This window comes from Cherax quadricarinatus, unplaced genomic scaffold (genome assembly GCF_038502225.1).
Source record: "Cherax quadricarinatus isolate ZL_2023a unplaced genomic scaffold, ASM3850222v1 Contig127, whole genome shotgun sequence".
In the NCBI taxonomy this organism is placed as follows: domain Eukaryota; kingdom Metazoa; phylum Arthropoda; class Malacostraca; order Decapoda; family Parastacidae; genus Cherax; species Cherax quadricarinatus.
In genome coordinates, this window is record NW_027195153.1 from 32,228 (window position 1) to 49,297 (window position 17,070).

The 17,070-nt window shown below is 40.8% G+C and overlaps 1 protein-coding gene across 3 annotated transcripts in view; it reads left to right on the forward strand.

Moving 5' to 3' along the window:
• The window catches only part of LOC128693588 (probable cytochrome P450 CYP44), a 221,016-nt gene that overhangs the window by 19,515 nt on the left and 184,431 nt on the right, over positions 1-17,070 (forward strand). The window contains exon 2 of one of the 3 annotated variants that reach the window (XM_053783389.2): positions 10,283-10,418. The exons of the other annotated variants lie outside the window; for them this stretch is intronic. The gene's annotated coding sequence lies outside the window, so the exon portion shown is untranslated. The remainder of the gene's footprint in view (positions 1-10,282; positions 10,419-17,070) is intronic. 3 annotated transcript variants of the gene reach the window in all.

Genomic DNA, 17,070 nt, shown 5'->3' on the forward strand with positions numbered 1-17,070 from the left:
TTTTCTCCGTGTCATAACACTCCGTCTCCGTACTTCCTTTTCTCCGTGTCATCTAATACTACAACACTCACCGGGTTACATGACACCCTTACGTTCCACGACACTTCTGTGTCACACTCAGTCTTAACATCAAATATAAATCACGTACGTTCCACGACACAGGAGCCACAGGTCACGATCTGCGTACAAAGTAACATACATTTATTACACACAATAGTGTCACACGACACTATTGTGTCATTACAAAATATCAAATATCAATTACAAAGTAAATAGTCATGACCCTATAGTGTCTAGTGTCACATGACATCGACTTCTTCGTGTCACATGACACTTCGTTATCCCCGTGTTATGACACTCCATCCTTGTGTCCCATGACACCACCTATTCTCCGTGTTCCATGACACATCTTCTCTGTGGTACATCCACAACACTGCCTTTTCTCTGTGTCATAACACTCCATCTCCGTACTTCCTTTTATCCGTGTCATTTGATACTACAACACGCACCGGAATACACAACACCTCCACGACGCTTCTGTGTCTCACTCAGTCTTACAATATCAGATACAAATTACGTACGTTCCACGACACTACTTTGTCATATCATACGACTCTCAGTATGCGGCAACAGTGACCAGTACTAAGGCCAGCATAAGCCTGCGAGGAACAAGTCATTAGACTGGGTGAGGCCCGCAGATAACAGGAGCCAGCGAGGAACTGAGGTCAGCAGACTGGTCTGCGAGTAACAGAAGCCTGCGAGAAACTGAGGTTCGCAGACTGGGTGAGAGAGACCCACAGGTCACTTGAGGTCTGCGAGTAACAGAAGCCAGCGATGAACTGAAATCAGCAGACTGACGCCAGAGAGAAACACAGGTCAAAAAGTCTGCAACTGAAGTCAGAAGACTGGGTGAGGCCCACAGGTAACAGAAGCCAGCGAGGAACTGAAGTCAGCAGACTTGTCTGCGAGTAGAAGCCTGCGAGGAACTGAAATCAGCAGACTGAGGCCAAGAGAGACCCACAAGTCACGAAGTCTGCAAAGTCAGCAGACTGGGCGAGGCCCGCAGGTAAGAGAAGCCAGCGAAGAACTGAGGGAGGCCTGCCCCGCAGCCACAACATTGGGTGAGATGACGTTCCCAGTGGTACTGCAGGCCGGTAGGTTAACGATCTAACCGACAGTTTGCTAGGAGGCCGTAATACACGAAAATCACTCCCTGTGAAAGCAAAAGACTCGACAGACGATACAACATTTCCCCAATGAAAAGCAGGGGGTGCCACTAGCACGATAAAAGACAACACAACAAGTATCAGGGGCCCAAAGCTGCTCAACCGTCTCCCAGCATACATAAGGGAAATTACTAATAGACCCCTGGCTGTCTTCAAGTAGGCACTGGACAGGTGCCTAAAGTCAGTACCTGACCAGCCGGGCTGTGGTTCGTTCATCGTTTTGAGTGCGGCCAACAGTAACATCATGGTTGATCAGACCCTGATCCACCATGAGGACTTGTCACAGACCGGGCCACGGGGGCGTTGACCCCCGGAACCGTCTCCAGGTATAGGACTCAGTGTTCAACGAGCTGCTGTCCAGACTAAGCGTCGAAAATCTAAATGAATTCTTTATGAACGAAACCAAAAATTTGGCCATCTCAAAAATCACGGATATTATCCTAACTCCACAAGAATTTGAAAAGGCAATAAATGACATGCCCATGCACTCTGCCCCAGGCCCAGACTCATGGAATTCCATGTTCATCAAGAATTGCAAGAAGCCCCTAAAGTGTGCCTTCAGCATTTTGTGGAGAGGAAGCATGGACACAGGGGTCATCCCGCACACACTAAAAACAACAGACATAGCCCCACACCACAAAAGTGACAGTAAAGTAATTGCAAAGAACTACAGACCGATAGCACTAACATCCCATATCATAAAAATCTTTGAGAGGGTTCTAAGAAGCAAGATCGCCAACCGCCTAGATACCCATCAATTCCTCAACCCAGTGCAACACTGGTATAGAGCAGGTCGCTACTGCCTGTCCCAGCTACTGGACCACTGTGACAAGGCCCTGGATGCTGTAGAGGATAAACAAAATACAGATGTAGTATACACAGACTTTGCAAAAGCTTTCGACAGGTGTGACCATAGTGTAATAGCACACAAAATGCGTGATAAAGGAATAACAGGAAAAGTTGGTAGATAGATCTATGACTTCCTGACAAATAAAACACAAAGAGTAATAGTAAAGTTCCAGGCATCCATGGTGAAAAGCTCTGTGAAGGCTTACTCAGCCCTGTAATAACTTCAGACAGTATTACCAAGGCTGGCTCCTCCTCAGGAAAATTAATGAATAGAAAAAGAAATAGGTTTTGTACTGGTCCATTGACAAGTGTAAGTTTTTCGAAACTATGTCAGAGGTCTCCTCAAGTTTGGATCTAAGGTCAAAGAGAAACTGGTAAGACTGAACCTCAGCATTTACCTTCTCATTAGTCCATAAGTCATGAAGGATGGACAATGGGCCTCTGGCCTGTCTACCATAGAGAAGTTCAAAAGGTGAAAACCCCAAAGAGTCACTGGGAACACTTCCCTCATGGCAAACAGAGCACAGGGTAGGTAACGATGCCACTCCTTAGGTTTAAGGGAGCAAAGTTTCCTTAAAATTGACTTTAGAATTGAATGCTGGCGCTCAATCCTCCCATTACAGCTGGGATGATAGCGTGTGGTGAAGAGAGGCTTCACTCCCAGAAGTTGGTATAGATGTTGCATTAAGTCAGATGTGAATTGTGTCCCACGGTTAGACAAAATTTCTCTAGGAATGCCCACTCTGGAGAAGATGGACAAAAGTGCTTCAGCCACCTCTATAGTAGTTATGGTCTTCCCCCTCTGTGAAGGGAGGTAAATTAGGTGTTGGAATATGTGCACTAGCTGCACGTTGTTCCATTACTCCATCATCTAATTGCTGTTGTGAGAAAGTTAACTTTTTATTCTCTAATTCAAGGCGAGCTTGTTCGAGCTCGCGATCCTTTTCTCTCTCCCTTAACTCATATTCTCTGTCCTTTGCTCTTTCATCAAGTTCCCTTAATTTAACTTGTTCCTCACGTACTTTAGCTCTCTCCTCACGATCAAGTCTATCACGCTCCTTTTTGTCTTCTCTCTCTCTTTCTATTCTCTCTTTCAAGTCTTTCCTGGATCTTTGCACTAATGAAAGGTTCTAAATTTTTCCCTGTTATTCCTAACTTACTTCCAGCGTTCATCCAAAACTGGTATTCCTCCATATTTGCAAGAATAACTTAAACTACCAGGGGAAAATGAAACGGGTATTAAAGAAAACGGTGGGTTCAATTCCTGCTCCACTCAAACTGTAAATAAACCAGAGGGCTCGATCCCTGCTTCAATTAAACAATATGTATTAATTAAAACGAAGGGTTCTATGCCGGCTCCGAGCAAACAGTAAGTAGAATGGGGTCACTTGACCATCCAATCTTCTCACCAACAAATCAAGAGTGTCCTACGACAGCTCCCTTGATATAATAAAGAGCTCAATGAAACAAATTTTCACTGGAAAATCTCGGGTCCCTAGAGTCTAATCCTCCAAAGTGTTTCAAGCTCACACAAAAAGATGGCAGAATTAAATATTATATCCTGCCTGACTTGACTTACAATAAATTGAGACTATAACAATTACCAAATCTTTTAAATACCTGTACCGAAGTCCTACCATAGAGAATGATTACTCATGGCTGGTGGTAACCGTCAGTGGTATGCGGCGTTGAAGTTCCAACGGTAGATTCGAGATGGAGTTGAATTTTGATTCAGTCGAGTTGATCCTTTCAAGGTCGCCACTTGTGAAGGCTTACTCAGCCCTGTAATAACTTCAGACAGTATTACCAAGGCTGGCTCCTCCTCAGGAAAATTAATGAATAGAAAAAGAAATAATAACAGACAAACATAAACACTTTATTATATAGAAAATATAAAATATAAAACACTTAAATATGAAAAATTAATCCTACATTAAAGAAAATGAAAAATATAAATGATAACTGAATTCAACGCTAATATATACAGGGGTGTCTGGCGTTGGTGACACTGTGTGTTGTTGAAATCGTAGCCGTTGCTGATGATGGGGAGGGGGTCGCAGGTGTTGGTTACAACCCACTGGCTAGTTCTTCACAGTATAGCCTTGAGTATTATATCCCGATGACAGGAAAGCAGGTTATTTACCGCTGCAATGATGAGGGGTTACGTACTGCAATTTCATACGGGTGCACAGGTAATTAAATCCAAAAAGGGGAAGTCTCAGGACGTTAGTCTATCTCCAATAGTTTTCCTCATTGATTGGCAGGTGACCCTCTCTGTCATCCAAGCTGGAAAGATAGACAGGTTACCCACTGCTTAAGAAATCACTCTCCATGATAAGTACAATACCTAAAATATGTGGTGATTATTACAACAGTCAACCTAGAGCAAGGCTGAAAAGACTAAGTTTATTATTGGTCAAAAGTGAAGCTTTCAACCAATAAATCCACTAAAATACAAGGCAGGCATGTACTTACAGTAGTGCTGGGAGCTGTGAGTCTAGTGATTACTGTTTGGTCCCGAGCCCAACACGTCACCTTTCGGGGGGGGGGGAAGAAGGAGGGGAAGGGATAGCAGGAGCTAGACTGACCCGACCTTAACAAGCAGCCGGCAGTCAAACTATCACTTTCGGGGTGGGGGGAAAAAGGTGGGTACAGCGGGAGCTAGACTTACCTTACCTTAACAAGTAGCCGGCAAGCAAACTATCACTTTCAGGGAGAGGGAAAAAGGGGGAGGGGGGATAGCGGGAGCTGGACTTACCCTACCTTAACAAGTAGCCAGCAATGAAACTATTATTACTATATCACTGTACCTATCTATTGAGCTTTTCCCTCACAAGCTCTGTTCCACAAGGCACAGTAGTCACTCCCATTCTATTCCTCATCCTCATATCTGACAGACAGAGATGTAAGCCATAGCTCCATGTCTTCCTTTGCGGATGACACCCAGGTTGCCATGGCAGTGACCTCGATCGAAGACACCTGAAGACTACAAGCAGACATCAACCAAATCTTCAAATCGGCCACTCAAAACAATATGAAGTTCAACGAGAAGAAATTTCAACTATTCAGATATGGAAAACTTGAGAAAATTAAAAATGTATCAGGGTATATGACAAATTCTAACCATACAATAGAGTGAAAAGTAATGTGAACGACCTGGGAGTGATAATGTCAGAGGATTTCGCCTTCAAAGATCACAACAATGTATCTACCTCATCGGCTAGGAAAATGATAGGATGCATAATGAGAATTTTCAAAACTAGGGACGCCATGCCCATGATGATTCTCTTCAAATCACTTGTTCTTTATAGGCTGGAATACTACTGTACACTAATGGACCTCTTCAATGCTGGCGTCATTGCAGACCTGGAGAGTGTACAAAAACTTTCACGGCACACATAAGTACGATTAAGCACCTAAATTACTGGGAACGGTTGAAGGTCTTTGATCTGAATTCCCTGGAACGCCGGCGACAGAGATACATAATGATATACACTTGGAAGGTCCTGGAGGGATTGGTACCAAACCTGCACACGAAAATCACTCTCTATGAAAGCAAAAGACTCGGCAGGAGATGCAACATTCCCTCAATGAAAAGCAGGGGTGCCACGAATACATTGAGAGACAACACAGTAAGTATCTAGGACCCAAGACTGTTCAACTGCCTCCCAGCATACATAAGAGGGATTACCAATAGACCCCTGGCTTTCTTCAAGAAGGCACTGGACAGGCACCTAAAGTCAGTACCCGACCAACCGAGCTGTGGTTCATGCATCAGTTTGCGTGCGGCCAGCAGTAACAGCCTCATTGATCAGACCCTGATCCCCATGAGGCCTGGTCTTAGACCGAGCCGCGGGGGCGTTGACCCCTGAAACCCTCTCCAGGCAGACTCCAGGTAATAATAAAATCATACAGGTCCACAGATGAGTAAGACACCACTGTGCATGGCACCTTGTTTCAAAGACTTTCACAGACTGCAGCAGTTCTAGGAACATGTCCAGTAACTGTGCATATGTAAATATATAATAGAACATTGCTAATGTACAATATTTTCTGCACGTTTTTTCTTGTAAACAATTATTATAAACAATATAATTATGAAAATATTAGTGTGGTTATTGTGTTGAATACAGCGTGTGTACATGTATACATTATGCATTATATTGGTCTCACAGGCCACAAACGTTACTGGAAAAAACAAAATTAGAAAAGAAAAGAATAAAGTAACGAAAAATTAAAATAAAAATAATGCGACTTTATGGAAGTCGCCGATGTTGCTGCCACCAGGTCATTGAGGGTCAATTTCATGCCTCTATATCTTGGAAAGTACTGATCGGAAATTTTTTGTTTATTTTTTATCACCTCTAGAAAAATATTGTCTTTACTTCTGTAAGAATTTTTTTTTTTCAAAAATTCTTGGAACCTAACTGTCACTTTGAGATTTGGCCTCTGGACCCTCAAAGGGTTAATGCTGAAATCATTGTTTAATATTTAAAATAATTACACTGGTCTGCATGATTTTTTTATTGACTCTATGGTATCTTTCTAGGTATATATATATGGAAAATAGTGATTCATTGTGTTTTTTATTCATCTCTATCACATCAAGTTGTCAAGTTATACGAAAACGTTAGTTTTCTCTTTTCGTATAACATAAGCAAATGAGAAAGTGATATATGTATTACCAATTTAAATGCTTACCTTATATTGACTTAAATGTTAAATCTAATATATTTTTCTTTATTTTTGGATTATTAATATGTCTATAGGCAGCATAAATTCATCAGACATATTTTGCTACATCTGCGGGCAATTCATGCTTTTCAGATTCCTGGAGCAACATTACTCCTTTATTGAAGCGCTGCTAATTTGCTTATTTTGGCTGCAAACTTGGAGACCAGGACAAACCATTTGCACCACACAAAGCTTGCAAGAGTTTCATCATTAAGCTCCAAATGTGGTCAGTTAGAGCGCATAATGTACCCAAATATTCCTTCAGCAATAAGGCCAGTTTCACACTGAAGATATTCCTGTACCTGTGCCACCTGAGACATGGCAAATTTCATCAGAGTCTGATACCAGTGATTCTAGGAGATGGAAGTAGACGATGAACGACCAACAAATGACGATCCCAAACACTTCAATCAAGTTGTGCTCAATGACATGGTGAGAGACTTAGTTACTTAGTTACTTAGCTCTAGGCTGAAGGAACACAGGCTTCTAGCTCCTGGAACAACATTCACTTGGTTCCGTCATCGTGAAACGGAATTCACTCAGCTCTTTGACAAAGATGAATCTTTAATTTTCTGTTCTAATATTTCTGGCCCTATTGAACACACGGGGATGTCATACAAAGCAGATGAATGGGGACTCTTCATTCATTCCTCTAAAAGAAGTTTAATGGCAACACAGCTGCCTCTGTGCCAATTGGCCATAGTGTCCAAATGTCAGAAACTTACGCAAATATGAAGACGATAATATCTGCAGTCAAGTACCAGAATCACAATTTTCTCCTTTGTGGTTATTTAAAAGTTATTGTTCTCCTACTAGGTCTTCAAGGCAGACACACCAAGTATCCCTGTTTTCTGTGTCTTTTGGATAGTAGGGCAGACAGCCAGCACTATGAACAAAAAGACTGACCAACAAGAGCCAGCTTCATACCTGGAAATCACAACTTCAAAACTGTGCCACTAGTTGAACCCAAGAAAATTCTGCTGCCACCACTCCACATCAAATTAGGGCTTATGAAAAATTTTGTTAAGGCCTTGAACAAGAATGGAACTGCTTTAAGTACCTGAAGTCAAAGTTTCCTCGTATAAATAAAGGCAAGATAAAGGCAGGAATCTTTGTTAGCCCTCAGATTCGGGAACTGACGAATGACTAGCATTTTGATGAAGCATTAGCAGGTGTCGAGGTGTATGCCTGGTTTTCATTCAGGCAGATTGTCCACAACTTCCTGGGAAACAGGCGCTCCCCCAGATATGAAAGAATGATCCAAGACGTGATTTCAAGTTTCCAACAACTTGGGTCTAGAATGAGTGAAGATTCACTTTTTGCACTCAAATCTTGACTACTTTCCCAACAATTGTGGGGACTACAGCGAGGAACAAGGAGAGCGGTTCCATCAGGATATTTGCACCATGGAATGTCAGCATGATGGCGGATTACTGCTGGTCATTGAAACTTAATGATCTCGATGCACAGCACAAGCAAAAATTAAAGCAGTCCTCCTTCTTTATTTAAATATGTAGGCTAACCATTAGGAGAACTTTTTTTTTTCATAAAATTATTTGATTTGATTCATGTTGATTTGGAATTCATATGTTCTTAAAACTAACAGAATGGGCTTTTCCATGATTACTTGCCTAATTTTAATAAATTAACAATTTATTAAAAATTTTACATTACAGGTCCACATCCCTTTATCCGAAATTCTGAAATTTGATAAGTTCTGAAAACCGAACTTTTTTTCGTGGAGTGTGGAGCGTCAGTCATCTGGGTCACGCCACCACGTGGCGGCATTGAGAATCATTCTGAAATTCGAAAAAGACTGAAATTCGAAACAATACGAGCCCCAAGGGTTTTGGATAAAGGAATGTGCACCTGTAATTTGTATTTTATTCGAAATCCTCATGTGATAGAGCAAAATGGTTTAGATATTTGCAATCAGCAGCCCAGGAATATGTAAGATCGCAACCATGAATAAAAATAAAAATTAAAATAATTCCAAATGCAGACCAGTGTTATCAAACATGCTTTGTATTTTGAATTTAAATGTAAGTATGTGAACAATGCACAGTCAATTACAGTTAGTTATTTATAATCTAAAAGTTCAGTTACATATTATTATTTTTTTTATTAATTACATTTAGCTTAAATTATAATTACTCAAGAGCTGGTTATCATAAGGGTGCAGTCATAAATTTGCAATGCAGTATTTTTTCATCCTTATATATTATAGTTCTTGAATATGACAAAAAAACATTTGTTACACAGTGTATTTGTTGATTTACCATAATTAAAATAGCTGGATTTCTTTACATACTGCAAATTCAAATTATTTGGTATAAAAAATAATAATTATATTATAGTTGATCTCTTTTGCTTGATATTTGGATTTATATGACATAGAAATTGCAACTGAGGATACGACAGATTTTTATTGTCGGGGGTAAGAGTGAAAACGTTGCTGATGTGACTTGATACTTTTGAAATCGTAATATTGTACACATGTTTTAAAATAGTAAAGTTAACACTCTAATCTCACAATTGTGAGAATTACTACCACACACACAACGTATTTGGAGGAGGGTGTTTTGGGGGTCAATGCCTCCATGGCCCTGTCCATGTCCAGCTTCCAGAGTTTATTTTATAGCATAGGATAATGGTGTAAAAGTTGTCAGAGGAATTGAAGGGATGAACTAAAGTTCCTGAATTGAATGTCAGCTAATGAGACCTAATGCAAAAAGTAGTACAGGTCGGCCATCACTAATCCGGCAATCAGTAATCTGGTTCCATCAGTAATCTGGCACTAATTTCGACTAGCATAATTTCAAATTTCCGGGGTCGTCACACCAACCTGCCACTAATGTTTGGTGGCACTACTTGCTGCATAAGTCATTCCAATTTCTTTTATTCCATTTGTTGTGATAACCTGCTCAGTTTTTCATTGTGTAAAGCACATACACCGTACATTGTCCATGAAAGATAAGGTGGCTTTGAAGCCACTGTTGGTTGCCATGAGCTCAGCTTACCCAGATAAGCTGTGACCAGTAAATTTGGGCCTATATTTGAGAGAATAGGTCTGTGTGATAAGTGTGCACTACATAAAAAAAAATCCTGTAGCATGCAGTGAATAATGAGAAAAAACTGAGACCATGCTTTTGGTGTAAAACAGCGACTTTGCGGTGTATTTTTGTATGGATTTTGTAGTGTATTCTCTTTTTTTTTGTCTCATTTGATAGAATGGAAGATGTACATATGATTTTGATTGGTTTCACAATAGAAACCATCTTGAAACTGAGCTTAAATTAGCAGAAATGTTCAATTTTTGCCAATGTTCAAGAGTAAACAAATGATGCCACTGTCCAATACGTGTCCAACTGGCCAGTCTATTATGCAGTTACTAATGGGTTGACATTATTTGTATAATTACAGTTGAATCCCGATTTTCGTACGCTCCAATAATCGGGCGTTTTGGTTTTCAGACCGTTTTTTGTGCGAAATTTTGCTCCAGATATCGGATTTTGCTCCGGTTATCAGACTTATGATACGCATCTGCCTGCCTGACCACCCAGGGGACCCCGCCACTACACCTCTCAGTTTGCCTCTGTTACTGGTCAAGTGAGCATTACTTCATGCATTCCAAACCATTTGGTAATAATTCCTTGTTTCTGGTACTTGTTTTTTAATTGTGACTGCTAAATAAGCCAGCATAGGCCCAATGAAGCTTTCTAGTGCCAGCCCTTTGATAAAGAAGGAGAGAAGCTCGATAGAAATAAAGAAAGAGATCGTAGAAAAATACGAAAGTGGCGTACGTTTAGCCGAGCTTGCCAGTCGAAATCAACAATCTTCTCCATCCTGACAAAGAAAGCAGAAATGAAGGAAGTTAAAGTTGCGAAAGGGGTGAATGTGCTAACTGAACAGGGATCACAAACAGTGGAAGATATGTAGATGTTGTTGGTGTAGAGTCGATCATTTGTGAAAAAGCAAGGCAGTTATATGCAGATCTCCTAAAGAAAATGTCTGGAACGAGTGCTGCTGTTAGTGAATTTAAGGCCAACAGAGGCTCGTTCGACAGATTCAAGAAGTATAGTGGTATACACAGTGTTGTAAGGTATGGTGAGGCTGCAAGTTCAGACAAACTTGCAGCTGAAAAATTCGTGCATGAATTCAAGGGGTACGTAGAGGCTGAAGAATTCATCCCCCAACAAGTGTTTAATTGTGACGAAACAGGCCTCTTTGGGAAGAAAACGCCAAAGAGGACCTACATCACGCAGAAGGAAAAGGCACTTCCAGGACACAAGCCTATGAAAGACAGACTAACTCTCTTGTTAGTGGGGATTTCAAAGTGAAGCCTTTTAGTGGTGTATCAGTCTGAAAATCCCAGAGTGTTCAAGAAAAACAATGTCTTCACGAGTAAATTTGTGTGTGATGTGGAAAGCTAATAATAAGGCATGAGTCAAATTTTCAAAGAGTTGGTCCATGATGTGTTTGGCCCGAGTGTGAAAAAATACCTCCTGGGAAAGAAATTGCCACTCAAGTGCCTCCTGGTAATGGACAATGCCCTTGCTCATTCTCCAGACCTGGAAGACCAATTGTCTATTGATTTCAGTTTTATAACAGTGAAGTTCCTGCCCCCTAATACCACTCCTCTCATCCAGCCCATGGATCAGCAGGTCATTTCAAACTTCAAAAAACTGTACACCAAAGCAATGTTTCAAAAGTGCTTTGAAGTGACCTCGGACACTGAATTGACCCTAAGAGAGTTCTGGAGGGATCACTTCAATATCCTCCATTGCATAAGCATTATAGGTAAGGCTTGGAAGGAAGTGACTTCCAGGACTTTGAACTCTGCTTAGAGAAAATCGTGGCCAGACTGTGTCCTCGAAAAGGATTTTGAAGGGTTTGAGGCTGACCCTGTCGACCCTCCGCCTGTTGTGGATAAGAGTGACAAGGATGTGGAAGAGTTGGTGGAGGACCACATGAAAGAGCTAACCACTTAAGAGCTGCAAAACCTTCAACTCGAACAGCAACAGACTGCAGCTGAGGAACTTGCTTCAGAGGAGGAGGAAAAGAGAGGGAAGGAGGTGCCTTCTTCAGAGATTAAAGAGATTTGTGCAATGTGGAATAGGGTGCAAGCTTTTTGCTGAGAAATATCACCCTGACCAAGCTGAAACAAGCCATATGTACAGTGACAGAACCTTGTCCCACTTCAGACAAATGTTAAAGAGAGGTCAGAAACAGACCTCTCTGGACAGACATTTTGTGAGACGGGTGCAGTGACTCTCAAGCTGGTCCTAGTGGCATTAAAAGACAAAGAAGGGAACTAACCCCAGGAGATTTCCCTTCCAAACAATAACCCCAACTCCCTCTACCCTCTTCCCTGTCTTCCATAAGCCAACAAGAGTCTTCAATGTTTATATTCGTCTTTCATTGTTTTGTGTATGTAGAGCTATATTTATTCTTTAAAAAAATTATTTTTTGTGAATATTTTTGGGCGTCTGGAAAGGATTAATTGCATTTACATTATTTCTTATGGGAAACATAGATTCAGTTTTCTCACGTTTCGGTACTAAAGCCACTTTCTAGAATGGATGAAGTTCGAAAATCGGGGTTCCACCGTATTACAATAATGCAGTAGTCTACATAACAGTAAATCTTCTATTTTTTTGTGTGAATCAAAATTCAAAATAGAAAGCAAGCATAATAGAAGAGGGGCCTGGAGATGTGACTAATGAACAGAGAAAATGTTATTTTAGTGCCAGGAATGTCTGCATTGCTTATTCTGGACTATTTTGAAATTGGCATCTCTTGAAATTTGTGTGAAATTGGCCAAATTACCCATTTCTGACCACCTTATTGGGTAGTTGAAATAGGTAAATGTTTTTTTTTCACTCAATCGACAGAGTAGAAGGAATATTAGCAAAATAGCTATGAGTATGGTAGACTAGAACAATGGAATGGACCAAAAATAGGGCATAAAGTGGGTGAGATTGCCGATGTGTAAATATCACCATTAGGTTAAGTGTATTCGAACCTAAACACTCTGTAAGCTGGCAAAAATCACTTATCCGGCACCCTACAGGTTCCAATGATGTCGGATTAATGATGGTCAACCTGTACCTATAGACTTACTAGACTAGAACCCAACTCATTATTTGTTATAGTCACATAAAATGATATGCCCTTGTAGTCTTAAGTTAGGCTTAAGCTTGCCTGAAATGCTCTGCATAACTAGCTTTACAACATGCTCTCAATTGTCACCCATTTCTGTATCAACAGTGTATAATGTTGAAATACACTCGTATTTAAAGTCACCATTTTCACGAACCTGTTAACAGCATTAAGAGAGAACATATTGTACTTGTTCTTACCCATTTAAAACCTGATAACTGAATTAAATCCTGTGGTAGTAGGTTGGTAGACAGCAACCACCCAGGGAGGTACTACCATCCTGTGGTAGTAGGTTGGTAGACAGCAACCACCCCCAGAAGCCTGTAATTGTTTTACATGATGATAGGATTGCTGGTGTCTTTTTTTCTTTCCTGTCTCGTAAGCACATGCAATACCAGATATATCTTGCTACTTCTTTTTGCACTTAGGTCACACTACACATGCATGTATACACAAATATATGTACACCTCTCTGAGTTTTCTTATTTTTGTACTTTTATTAACACATCGGCCGTCTCCTACCAAGCTGGGTGGCCAAAAAAGAAAAACTTTCATCATTATTCACTCCATTACTGTCTTGCCAGAGGCATGTTTACACTACAGTTATAAAACTGCAACATTAACACCCCTTCTTCACAGCACAGACACTGTACTTCCCATCTTCAGGGCTCAAGTCCAGCCTACCGGTTTCCTGAATCCCTTCATAAATTTTACCTCTCTTATACTTCAACGGCACTTTAAGTACTAAAAATAATTTTTCTCCAATTGCTCCTATCTAGCATGCTCATGCATGCTTGCTGGAAATCCAAGCCCCTCGCACACAAAACCTCCTTTATCCCCTCCGTCTAACCTTTCCTAAGCCGTCCCCTTCCCTGCCTTCCCTCCACTGCAGATTTATACACTCTCGAAGTCATTCCATTTCCTCTGTTCCTCTCTCTATGTTCAAACCCCTCAACAATCCTTCCTCTGCCCTCTGGATAATAGTTTCGACAATCCCGCTCCTCCTCCTAATTTCCAAACTACGAATTCTCCGAATTATATTTACACCACACATTGCTCTCAAACATGACATCTCCACTGCCTCTGGCCTTCTCCTTGTTGGAACAGTCACTACCCATGTTTCACACCCTTATAAGAGTGTTGGTATAACTATATTCTCATACATTCCCCTCTTTACTTCCATGGACAAAGTTCTTTGTCTACACAGACTCATAAGTGCACCACTCACCTTTTTCCCCTCATCAATTCTATGATTCACCTCATCTTTCATAGGCCCATCTGCTGACATGTCCACTCCTAAATATCTGAATACATTCGCTTCCTCTATACTCTCTCCCTCCAATCTGATATTCAGTCTTTCGTCACCCAATTTTTTTTATCCTCATCACCTTACTTTTTCCTATACTCACTTTTAATTTTCTTCTTTTACATACCCTACCAAACTCATCCACCAACCTCTGTAACTTCTCTTCAGAATCTCGTAATAGCACAGTGTCATCAGCAAAGAGCAACTGTGACAACTCCCACTTTGTGTTAAATTATCTTTTAACCCCACACCTGTCGACACCCGAGCATTCACGTCTCTTACAACCCCACCTATAAATATATTGAAAAAACCATGGTGACATCACACATCCTTGTCTAAGGCCTTCTTTTACTGGGAAATAATCTCCCTCACTCCTACATATTCTAACCTGAGCCTCATTATCCTTGTAAAAACTCTTCACTGCTTTCAGTAACCTACCTCCTATTCCATACATTTGCAACATCTGCCACATTGCTTCCCTGTTCACCCTGTCATACAACTTTTTCAAATCCATAAATTCCACAAAAACTTCTTTAGCCTTATCTAAATGCTGTTCACCTATATATTTCACTGTAAACACCTGGTCTACGCACCCCTTACCTTTCGTAAAGCCTCCTTGTTCATCTGCTATCCTATTCTCCATTTTACTCTCAATTTTTTCAATAATAATTCTACCCTACACTTTACTAGGTATACTCAACAAACTTATTCCCCTATAATTTTTCACTCTCTTTTGTCCCCTTTGCCTTTACACAAACTATGCATGCTCTTTGCCAATCCCTAATTACCTTGCCCTCTTCAATACATATATTAACCCTTTCATTGTTGGTGCCGTATAGGTACAGCATAGGGCCAGTGTTGGTGTCGTATGAATACCCAAAATTCTAGCAGTGTGAAGGCTTACTCAGCCCTGTAACAACTTCAGTCAGTACTACTAAGGTTGGCTCCTCCTCAGGAAAATTAATGAATAGAAAAAGAACAAAAACTGACAAATATAAACACTTTATTATTTAGGAAATATGAAATATAAAACACTTAAATATGAAATACTGATCCTACATGAAAGAAAATGAAAAATTAAAAATATAAATGATATCTGAATTCAACGCTAAAAACTTGGGTGTCTGGTGTTGGTAACACTGTATGTTGTTGCAATAGAAGCCGTTGCTGATGGTGTGGGGAGGGGGGGTCGCAGTTGTTGGTGACAACCCACTGGCTCGTTCTAGTGGCCGTAAGTAATCTTTCCCGATGACAGGAGATCAGGTTCTTGACTGCTGTAATGATGAGGGATTATGTCCTGATTCTTCATACAAGTGCATAGGCAAGTAAATCCAATATGGGACGTCTCCAGGACGTTAGTCCGTCTCCTTCAGTTTTTCTCGTTGATTGACAGGTGACCCTCTCTGTCATCCAAGAGTAGTGTTGGGAGCTGTGAGTCGAGTAATTTACTGTTTGACCAGAGCCCCACACGTCACCTTTCGGGGGGGGAAAGAGGGAGGGGAAGGGATAGTGGGAGCTAGACTGACCCTACATTAACAAGCAGCCAGCAAACAATCACTTTAGGGGTGGGGGGAGAAAAGGCGGGAATAGCGGGAGTTGGACTTACCCTACCTTAACAAGTAGCCGGCAATGAAACTATTGTTACTATATATTCCCTCGCTACTCCTATCTATTGAACTTTTCCCTCACACTCCCCCATACCAAGACTTATAGTCAAGGAGTATAAGAAGAATAGGCGAGGAAAAAGTTCTAACATGTGGAAGTCGCATAAGGCAAGAAATCTTCTACTGACTGTCATGACTTAACCAGTCAGAGAAATAATTGGATGAACCATTGATATACACAATATGGAACTTAAAAGCCTGAAGTGCCAATGTCCACCTCAAGAGGCGACTGTTAGTTCGCTTAAAAGTTTCTAGGTATATCAAAGGTTTGTGGTCTGTTTCTAAAATGAATTCTTTTACCAGCAAATAAAATTTAAGTTTGGAGATACCCCACACAAGGGCTAAACATTCCTTTTCTATTGTGGAGTATCTCGTTTCTGCAGGAAGGAGTTTCTGGCTTAGGAAGCATACAGGGAAGGGAGTACCATCATGGTATTGTAGTAACACTGCACCTAAGCCAGTATTGGAGGCATCAGTTCTTAAGCAAAATGTTTTATTAATATCTGGAATCTTAAGTATAGTGTCTTTCGAAAACATGCTTTTAATCTCATTAAACTTTTCCCGAGCTACGTCGGAAAGTTCAAGAGGTTCCTTCACAGACTTTTTAAGGAAGTCGGATAAGATGCCTGTAAGATCAGTAAGGTTTGGGATAAACCGTGCATAAAAATTTACAGAACCAAGAAAACTACGCATGATCTTCTTGGTTTTGGGGAATTTAAATTCTAATAAAGCTTTGATCTTACTGGGGAGAGGCTGCAGAGTGTTATTAGAGAGTATCAGTCCAAGATATCTAATCTTGTTATACCCAAGGAAGCATTTCTTCGGCTTGGCAGTGAGGCCATGTGAGCGTAACCTATGCAAAACTGATGTTAATGTTTGGATATGTTCGCCCCCACGTGGATGTCATTACGTAAATGTTATCAAAATAAACTGAAACATTTGGCATATTACCCAAGACCTTTCTCATCAGTCTCACGTAGGTTGCACAGGCAGTTACCAAACCGAAGGGCATAGTTCTATATTGCATCAGTCCTTGGTGTGTAGGAAAAGCGGTGTACTGCTTAGAAGAAGGATCTAACATTACTTGATGATATGCCTGTGCAATATCAATCTCTGAAAAGAAGGAAGA